Here is a 9,879-nt window from a genome sequence, read left to right as displayed (position 1 = left end):
TCAGTTTGTTTCCTGCGATTAAGAATTCCTCATATCAGTGAGATCATATGATACATGTCTTTCTCTGTTTGACTTATTTCACTCAACATAATACCCTCCAGTTCCATCCACGTCATTGCAAATGGCAAGATCTCATTCCTTTTGATGGCTGCATAATATTCCATTGTATATATATATACCACATCTTCTTTATCCATTCATCTGTCGATGGACATCTCGGCTCTTTCCACAGTTTGGCTATTGTGGACATTGCTGCTATAAACATCGGGGTGCATGTACCCCTTCGGATCCCTACTTTTGTATCTTTGGGGTAAATACCCAGTAGTGCAATTGCTGGATCATATTTTACCCAACTTTTTAATCATTGTTGAATTTTTGACAGCCATATCTATCAATAGTTGAGATAAATATGTTGAAATCTTTCAATATGATAGTTGGATTTATCAAATTCTACCTGCGATTCTATCAAATTTTGTTTATCTTATTTGAGGATATTTTATTATGTACTTAACATATTTAGTTATACTACCTCTCGGTTAATAGAAACTTTCATCATTATATAGTAACCATACTTTTTTCCTAACAATGCTTTTGCTCTTAAACTGATGAAAGTTTTATATGAGAAATATATGTACTTTAAAATTTTCTGGTGGCCACATTGAAAGGTTAGAAAGAAAAAAAAAGAAAAAGAAAAACAAGGATAAAAAACAAAATAAATAAGTAAAAAGAAACAGGTGAAATCAATTTTATTTATTTTTTATTTATTTTTTCCCATTCCCTGAGGAAGTTGTTTGCTTGGTAGTTGAAATCAATTTTAATAATACATTTATTTAACCCAATATATTAAAAATGTTATCAATTAAACATATTATAGAAATAATTATTCATGAGATACCATACATTTCTTATTTTTTGTGGTAAGTCTTTGAAATTTGGTGTGTATAGAACACTTATGGAACATCTCAATTCAGACTAACCACACTTTAAGTGCTCAGGAGCCAAATGTGGCTAGTGCCTACCATATTGGACAATGCAGGTCTACATCAGAGTAACAGCTTACATTTGGTTAATATTTGTCTGTAGCTTCTTTTTTCCTCTTTTACCTTGAAACATTCTGTATTCCTGAGCCCTGTGTCCTTGTAAAAGCCATATGCATTGTTTTATGGAGTTTAAAATATATATAAAATCTGTCATTTAAACTACTTTGAAATCAGGATTCACCTTACAATCAATGGAGAATTAACAATCTCTGTCATCCAGGTGGTATTTGCACCATAGTTGTCATTGTCTGAAACATCAAAAGTACCTGCATCTCTGAGCCTGGCTGGCTCAGCTGGTAGAGCATGCAACTTTTGATCTTGGGTTTGTGAGTTCAAGCCCCACATTGGGCCTAGAGCTTACATAAACAAACAAACAAACAAAAAGTACCCATATCAAAACTTGAAGAATGGATGTCAGTGTCTCAGAATCAAATCCCAGGTGAGCATAGTGGGACTGTCTTTTAGCCCCTAAGAAACAAATGGTTGTGGGAAAGGAGTGGAGAAAGTGTGAATCAGACATGTTTGGCAATATTCACAAAATAAGAGTAAACAAAATAGACTTTCTACATAACTGCAAAGCTGCCCTAAGAGCCCAGAACTGTGGCTTTCAGTTCTTTTTTGGATTATTTTAGGAAATGCTGAGTCACCAATGCTCTTGATGGCACAAACCATAATATTGTATGGATATTGCCAAATGGAAAGGTGATTCATGAGGGTTGGGTGAATGTGATGAAATTTTAGAAACACTTTAATCAATTTATTTTGCTTCTATTTTACTTTTTATATGCACATAATAGTTATGTATGATAAATTACATGTCTAAATAAATCTAAAAGAGCTCTTTAAATTAGCATAAAATAAAGTCTAAGTGATCAGAAAGCTTTTGTCATAATTTAATTGATAGCATTTCTTCTTTTTTACTTAGATTTACAAAATATAATATACCTTTTAGATTCGATGGCATGTTATATTTGATTAAACAAGGTTTCTAGATTTCAGTTTTGCTTTTATACAATATGATAACCTCTTTTAACTGCCAAGTTCTGTTCACTTATATTTATTATAATTATTAATTATTAAAATGATCTGTTTCTATAATTGCAATTTATTATTTCAAAATCTACCCCCTTTTTCTGTGCTTCTTTTAACCCTCTCATTATATATCTTGCCATTTTGGCATGCTCTCACATGCCTTTAATATCTAGAATATTAAATTTGGGGTATTTATGGATACGCTTTCTCTTGTCCTCCCTACTATATAGATATTATGGTGGACAGAATAATGGCCTCCGAAAGATGTCCACATCCTAATCCTTGAAACCTATGAATGTGTTTTGCCCTTACATGGCACAAAGGACTTTGCAAATGTGATTAAGTTTAAGGACCTTGAGATGGGGAGATTTTCCTGAATTATCCAGGTTGGCTCAATCTAGTCAACTGTCCTTAACAAATGTCCTTAAAAGTGGAAGGAGGCAGAGAGTCAGAGGAAAATATGACTATCTGGAAGGATGGTTAGAGAGATACAAGGTTGCTGGCTTAGAAGATGGTCTACAAGCCAAGGAATGCAGTAGCAGCTTCTAGAAGCTGGAAAAGACAAGGAAATGGATTCTCTCCTAGAGCTCCAGAAAGAAATGCAGCCTTGCTCTTCATCCCAGTGAAACATGTGTTGTACTGTTAACCTAGAAAGCTGTAAGATAATAAATTTATGTTATTTTAAGCCACTATATTTGTGCTAATTTGTTATATTAGCAAAAGAAAACTAATATAGATTTTTTTTTTTTAAGATTTTGTTTATTGCACGGCGCCTGGGTGGCTCAGTCGTTAAGCGTCTGCCTTCGGCTCAGGTCCTGATCCCAGAGTCCTGGGATCGAGCCCCGCATCGGGCTCCCTGCTCAGCGGGAAGCCTGCTTCTCCCTCTCCCACTTCCTCTGCTTGTGTTCCCTCTCTCGCTGTGTCTCTCTGTCAAATAAATAAAATCTTTAAAAAAAAAAAAGATTTTGTTTATTTATTTGACAGAGAGAGAGACAGCGAGAGAGGGAACACAAGCAGGGGGAGTGGGAGAGGGAGAAGCAGGCTTCCCGCCGAGCAGAGAGCCCGATGTGGGACTTTATCCCAGGACTCCGGGATCATGACCTGAGCCGAAGGCAGATGACCAATGACTGAGCCACCCAGGTGCCCCTAATATAGATATTTTAAAGTAAACACAAACTTTACAAAATATTTGAAGATCTTTATATATCTCATACTTTTTAGACTTGTTTCCTTTTATTTGTACTTTATCTAAAACTGTTTTCAGGGTGGGTCTTTCTGTTGTAAATATTCTGAGGCCTTAAACATCTGAGAAAGTTTTTACCATTAGCTGTTAAAAAATTCTAGATCCTTAATCTTTTTTCCTTTTTAAAAAATATATATTCACTCTTTCTGCAAGATTTAGAATTTCTTTTTCATATGACATTTTAAAATTTCAAATAGATCCAGGTGAAGGTTTTTTTTGTTTTTTGGGTTTTTTTTTTCCTTATTTTGGGGCTTTATGGGCTTTTTGACTTGAAAATTTTGTCTCCATTATTTCTTCAGATATTTACTCCTCCCTATTTCCATTTTTCTCTATTTTGATGATAGTTTATACCCATATGTTAGCAATTATATTCTTTCTTTTTGTTTCAGATTTTTAAAAATTTTTTAAGTAATCTCTACATCCAGTGTGGGGCTCAAACTCACAACAGCGAGATCAAGAGTTGCATGCTCCACCAACAGAGCCAGCTAGGCACCCAATTATATTCTTTCATATCATCTGGCTTTATTTTTGTACTTTCTTTTGCCTTTTTCTCTCCTTCTTCCTTTGTTGAGAATTCCTCAATATGATCTTCCCATATGCTAGTCTCCTCAGCTGGATCCTCTTAATATTTATCCCCTCTAGTATGTTATTTATCCCATCGATTGTATTTCTCATAACAATTTTTTTGCACTTGTTTTTCTTTCTTTCTTTTTTTTTTTAAGATTTTATTTATTTATTCATGAGAGACAGAGAGAGAGAGAGAGAGAGAGAGAGAGAAGCAGAGGGAGAGGCAGGCTCCCAAGGAGCAGGGAGCCCGATGCGGGACTCGATCCCAGGACCCTGGGATCATGACCTGAGCCGAAGGCAGACGCTTAACCATCTGAGCCACCCAGGCACCCTGCACTTGTTTTTCTTTTTAAAATGTTTCTTTTTTTACACTTTTATTTTTCTTCTCTCTTTTTCTGTATGTGTATGTTTTAGACTTATTTTAAATTCTTTGTTGTTCTAACATATGCTTCTAAGGAAATTGGTAATCACTTGTTATTTTTCTTTCTAAATAGGTATCTGGTTATTTTAGCCTGTGAGCTCCTACTCTCCTAGAAGTATTGCCTCCTTCATGTGCTGGGAAATGCCAAAGTCCATCCCTGACTGGGTGCTGGAAAGCGGGCTATGCCCCAGGGTAGAGAGCCCAGGCACCAAAGCCTCACAATTAATTATTTCTCTCTCCGTGAAAGGCAGGATGAGTCTGCTTTCAAGGGAAGTACTCCTTAGCCTGGGTAAGTGAGTCTGGGGAGTGTCAAGGGGGAGCAGTGGGGAAGTACCCACTCCAGACAGGTTGGTTCCCACTGTTTTCTCGCTTCCACCTGCAGAGCTCTTGTGTGCTGCACTTTGGTCCAGGATTCCCCCACAGCGTCCTTGTGACTTCTACTTGTTCAGTGTAAGGTGACAAGAAGGGATGATGAGAATACACACTATGTAAGCCTGGAGTCAGAGACTGTTTATCTCTGAATCCACAGGGACAGGATGGGGTTAACTCATGGTAAGGGGCCAATAAATAATTTTGTAGTGGAATAGAGATAAATTGGTTGAGGGTGGCACAAGGATGGTATTTACATATTGACTACAAATACATATTGGCTATCTAACAAAGAGTGAGGGTAGAGGGTACGTCTATACAGGGAATTTGAAAAAAATATTAAGTTCGTTAGGTTATTTTACAGAAAAAGAAATTATTTGGTTTGTTATTCATACACACAGAAAAGTCAGACAAAAAGTACTTATTTACTAAACATACACATAATTTTATATGACCTCTATGAGGCATTCGATGCTATTGGCAAAACTTTTTCTTTTGAAACTGTCTTAAAAGATGCATCCTTCTCAACACCAGCCTTCTTGTGGTGAGTGGTTTTCCTCTTACCTAGTGGTTTCAGCTTCCCCATGTCTTTCATTGGCTGATTTCTTTCTCTCTCTCATGGTTCCCAGGGTTTTATCCCAGGCACTCTCTTCTCACTCTATCTTCTTTCCTTGCTTGATCTTGTTGAACCCCAAGGTCACAGCTACCACCTACCTGATGGTGCACATTTCTAATCCTCACCTGTCCTCTGAGCTGCAGGCTTGTATCTACTGAATAGCTCCACCTGGTCCTCCTACTGGCATCTTAACCTCAGCTGTCTTCCTCAACCAAGTACAGTCTCTCCATTTCCACCCACTCCAGAAGTTTCAAGGTTGATCCTGACATTTTCCTCCCCAGCCACACCTAATTCAACATGTTCATTTTACCTTTTCGTTTATTCCCATTGTCACTACTACTTTTTTAGTTTGGGCTCTCATCAATTGTTAGGTCTACCATTTCAATAAATGCCTAGCTGGTTGTCCTCCCTCCAGTCTCTTGTCATTCTCCACAGCCATGTATGACTTTCTTTAAAATTATTCAGGAGCTCTCCATCACAGAGATAAGAAAGCCTTAGCTAATTAGCATACTACTCCACTTTCATCACAACACAGTCCCAGTCTATCTGATCTATCACATCTCCTGATATCCCCCATGCTTTACTCTGTGGTCCTGGAGGTTCAAAGAAATTGTGATTCTTCAAAACATATCATATTGCATTCTCTCTATCTGCAATGTCTACCTGCTTTGTTGACACTTCGTTGAGTGAGAAGGGTCAGCCAATGTACTGGCTGAGAAGAGGAGAAAGGCCTCAAGTTTAGCTGGTAGAAATGGAAGCAATATATTCAGTAATTTCAAGAAAACTGAAGGTCATCCAGAACACGAGAGAGAGCAGCTTTGAGGGTGGGAGGCAAGGAGAGGAAATAGAGTTATTAGTTCAAGTTTCATTGTCTATTATCCAGTTCTTGTTGACCTGGCAATGGGATCATCATCTAATGGTAATTGTACCATAATGAATAAAATCTACATGCAAATGAAATAAACAGTAATTAGGGATCTTGAACTAGTTACCATTTCTTGGAAGCATGTCAGGGGATGATTTTAGGAGGGGTCTGTGCTGTAAACAAAGAATGAAGTCATGGAGGGGAAGGAAATGGTTTATGTATATACAGGATTAACTTGATCCTGTGCTTGGGAGAGCTTTCTGGTATCATACACCTGTGTTTTCCCCACTATTTTTGGTCAGAGTCAGTGTAAACTTATAAAGCGTGTGGTTGTAAATGTCTCTCATAGTCTAATCACATTTTTCTGTTTGGAAGGAAACCCCAGAAACCAAGAACCTAACTGGGGAAATGGTAGACACTCACTGTCCCGCATACGTTTGGAACAATCCAGGCAGTTTGCTCAGTGGCTTGCTCTTCCATCCTTCCATTACTCAGTAAGGAGGGACTAGTGGGGTGGAGGGGAGGGTCAAATTTATCCAAATCTATCCTGGGGATTAGAACAGGGAGCCAATGTACAAGAAACTTGTTTAAATGATATCTCCCCATAATGTAATCTATGCTACTATTTAAAAAAGAAAGCTGGAGGGAAGGAAGGAAAAAGAAAGAAAAAGTGTTTTATGTACAAAAATGGTATCTCCAATGGGAAAAAAGAACACAGAACATTGAGCATACTATGCTAGCTTTTGTTTTAGAAATGGGAAAAATATGAATAAATATGGAGTATTTGCTAATATTTGCATAACAACACTAAAAATTTACATAATAACCTAATTAAAATGGTTTCCAATGATGGAAGGAAATGGGAAACGAGATGAATGGATTCAGAGTGTTAGTAAGATATCTTAATTTGGTTTTTTATATTGTTTTCATATTTGAAAATGCAAATGTTTTATCTATTGAAAAAATAAAATAAGTTTAGTTGTTGCTGTATATTTGCTACCTTCCAGAAATAAATCAGAAAGAAATTACCAGACAATTGATTATCAGACAATTCGGGGAGAGGGAGGCTGGAGAGAGAGAGGGAAATGTTCATTACAGTATTGTTTCTAATAGAACAAAGAAAACTCAGACAAGTATCTGAATACAATAGTTTGCAATTATACAATGAACACATGGAACTACTAATGGTTATGATATGAATACATATTTATGGACAGTAATAGTGGGAAAATATCATACAAAATAGTATGTATAGTACAATCTTTATATATGGAAATAGAACATTGAAGAACAACACACACCAAAATGTTCATTTGAGAATACAGGAGATTTTAGTATAAACTTTGGGTTCTAATGTAGTGAAGTAATGGGTTTTTTCTAATGTATTAAATAAATAAAAGTTTTTTAAAAATCACGTCTCACTGTCCCTCTCTCTCATGAGTAGGATGTCCTTCCTTATTTTATACCATTGAAGTCGTCGCAGAAGCAAAGCACTGACATTGACATTGACTATTCACCATGTCCCAGGCATTGTTGTAAGCACTTTAGAAGGATTAGTTAATAATCAGAACTCCAATACGAGGCAGGAGTTATTAGGTTTCCATTCTACAGGTGAGGATCGCAAGGCTTGGTAGAGTACGTACCCTGGCAGGCCACATGGATACTAATCAGTGGTGAGGATCTAGAACCTGGACACTGAGTCTGGAGCTTCTGACCTCATCACTGTGCAATCCTCTCCTGCACACCTTTACTGGGTCTTATTTCACTTTGTTATGACCGCACAGTCTTGGCACCCTTGACACTCTCTTTAATCTTTGGTTCCCTGCACAGTTGCTCAGCCCCTGGCTTTTAACACACACCAAATGTTTATTGGATGAATGAATGGGTTTATTTTAAGCTGGAGTAGTTGTTCAACTGTAGCAACTCTCTGGGTATTATCTTGTGTGGCAGTTTTTAATCATGTTGGATGGTTCTCTTCAATGTTGCTACTGTGAATTCCATGCTTTTGATTGTTATGCATTCCTGTACTGTAGAGCTGAAGAATGATTTTTTTATTCTATCACTAAGCCTGTCAAGAAAAATTTATAAAACATGTATTGGTATGCAGCATGTAGCAGGATCTGTCCTAGGCACCAATTGTACAAAAGTTGTAACAGAGCTCATAGGCTGGGGCAAAAGGCAGGGGAGAGGGTGTCCCCAGTAGTCACATCTTTACAATGGAGATGGAGGGCTACACAAGTCGCCAGGGAGTCCAGAGGGAAAACCACTCCCTCCAAACTGAGATTGGAGCATCCTGGAAGACTTCCCAGAGGTGGTGGCAGTGACTGAGCTGAGTTTTAAAGGATAAGTAAGAATGGAGCTAACAGTAAGTGGTGGGCAGAAGGAGAGTAAAGCAGGCAATACTTTTAGGAGCTTGATGTCAAGGCAACCCCTTAACAATTTTAAGAAAAGAGTTCCCTGTTAAGAATCCTAATAATTTATATGTGGATGGATCAATGAAAGTAGTCAGGAGAATGGGGATTTAGAAATTGTGTGTAGGAGCACCTGGGTGGCTCAGCCAGTTAAGCATCTGACTCTTGATTTCGGCTCAGGTCCTGATCTCTGGGAGATGGAGCCTGGAGTCCTGTGTCTGGCTCCCTGCTAAGCGTGGGGTCTGCTTAAAATCCTCTCTCTCCAGGGGTGCCCAGGTGGCTCAGATGGTTAAGCGTCTGCCTTCGGCTCAGGTCATGATCCCAGGGTCCTGGGATCGAGTCCCACATCCGGCTCCCTGCTCAGTGGGGAGTGGGCTTCTCTCTCTCCCTCTGCCCACCCCCACCCCGCTTGGGCTCTCTCTCTCTCTCAAATAAATAAAATCTTAAAAAAAAAAAAAAGGATCCTCTCTCTCCTCTCTCTCCCTCTGCAACAAGCCCCCCACTGGCCCCCTTGCACAATCTCTCTCTAAAAAAAAAAGAAAGAAATTGTGTGCAAGAAGTGGATGCATAAGCACACACAGGCAAGCCTGTGTGATTGTGTAAGATCAGAGAAAAAAGGAATAGTTCCACTTAGTAGAAAATTAAATCTTATTTCAGATCACATTTTTGTTTTCTGACATTCTTAACCGTGATTGCATTAATTGTGACTAGGCCGGTCTCCTCTGTGCTGGCTTAGGCACATGAATTCCTTTCTTTGACTCCTGTAGCCTTGTGCAGAGCCAGAGAAATTTCCTCATTATTACTCATTACTCAGTGACCAGGAAAAAATTAACAAGCTTCAAAGTATGTCTATTTTCTATCCAGAAAGAATTTTAGCCTTTGTGATTTTATCAGACCAAATAAATATATAACCAAGTATATTCATGGCATTTCTTCTTTCCAATTCTAAAAACTTCTTTAAAAACAAGGGAAGTAAGTAGTCTCATCCTGGGGTGCCTGGGTGGCTCAGATGGTTAAGCCTCTGCCTTCGGCTTGGGTCATGATCCCAGGGTTCTGGGATCGAGTCCCACATCCGGCTCCCTGCTTAGTGGGAGCCTGCTTCTCCCTCTCCCTCTACAAACCCTCGCCTCCCCGCTCATGCTCTCTCTCTCTCTGTATCTCTCTGTCTCAAATGAATAAATAATTTTTAAAATCTTAAAAAAAAAAAAGTAGTCTCATCCTTCATGGTCTCCAGAGGTTCTGAGGCCAAACCAAAATTTCTACCAGGGGCTCTAATAGGTGACCAGGTGGGGAAGCAGGAAAAAGTGTCCTGAGA

The sequence above is a fragment of the Mirounga leonina genome, unplaced genomic scaffold (genome assembly GCF_011800145.1).
Source record: "Mirounga leonina isolate KUSES-001 unplaced genomic scaffold, KU_Mleo_1.0 Mir_109, whole genome shotgun sequence".
In the NCBI taxonomy this organism is placed as follows: domain Eukaryota; kingdom Metazoa; phylum Chordata; class Mammalia; order Carnivora; family Phocidae; genus Mirounga; species Mirounga leonina.
Note: the sequence above shows the minus strand (reverse complement) of the source record.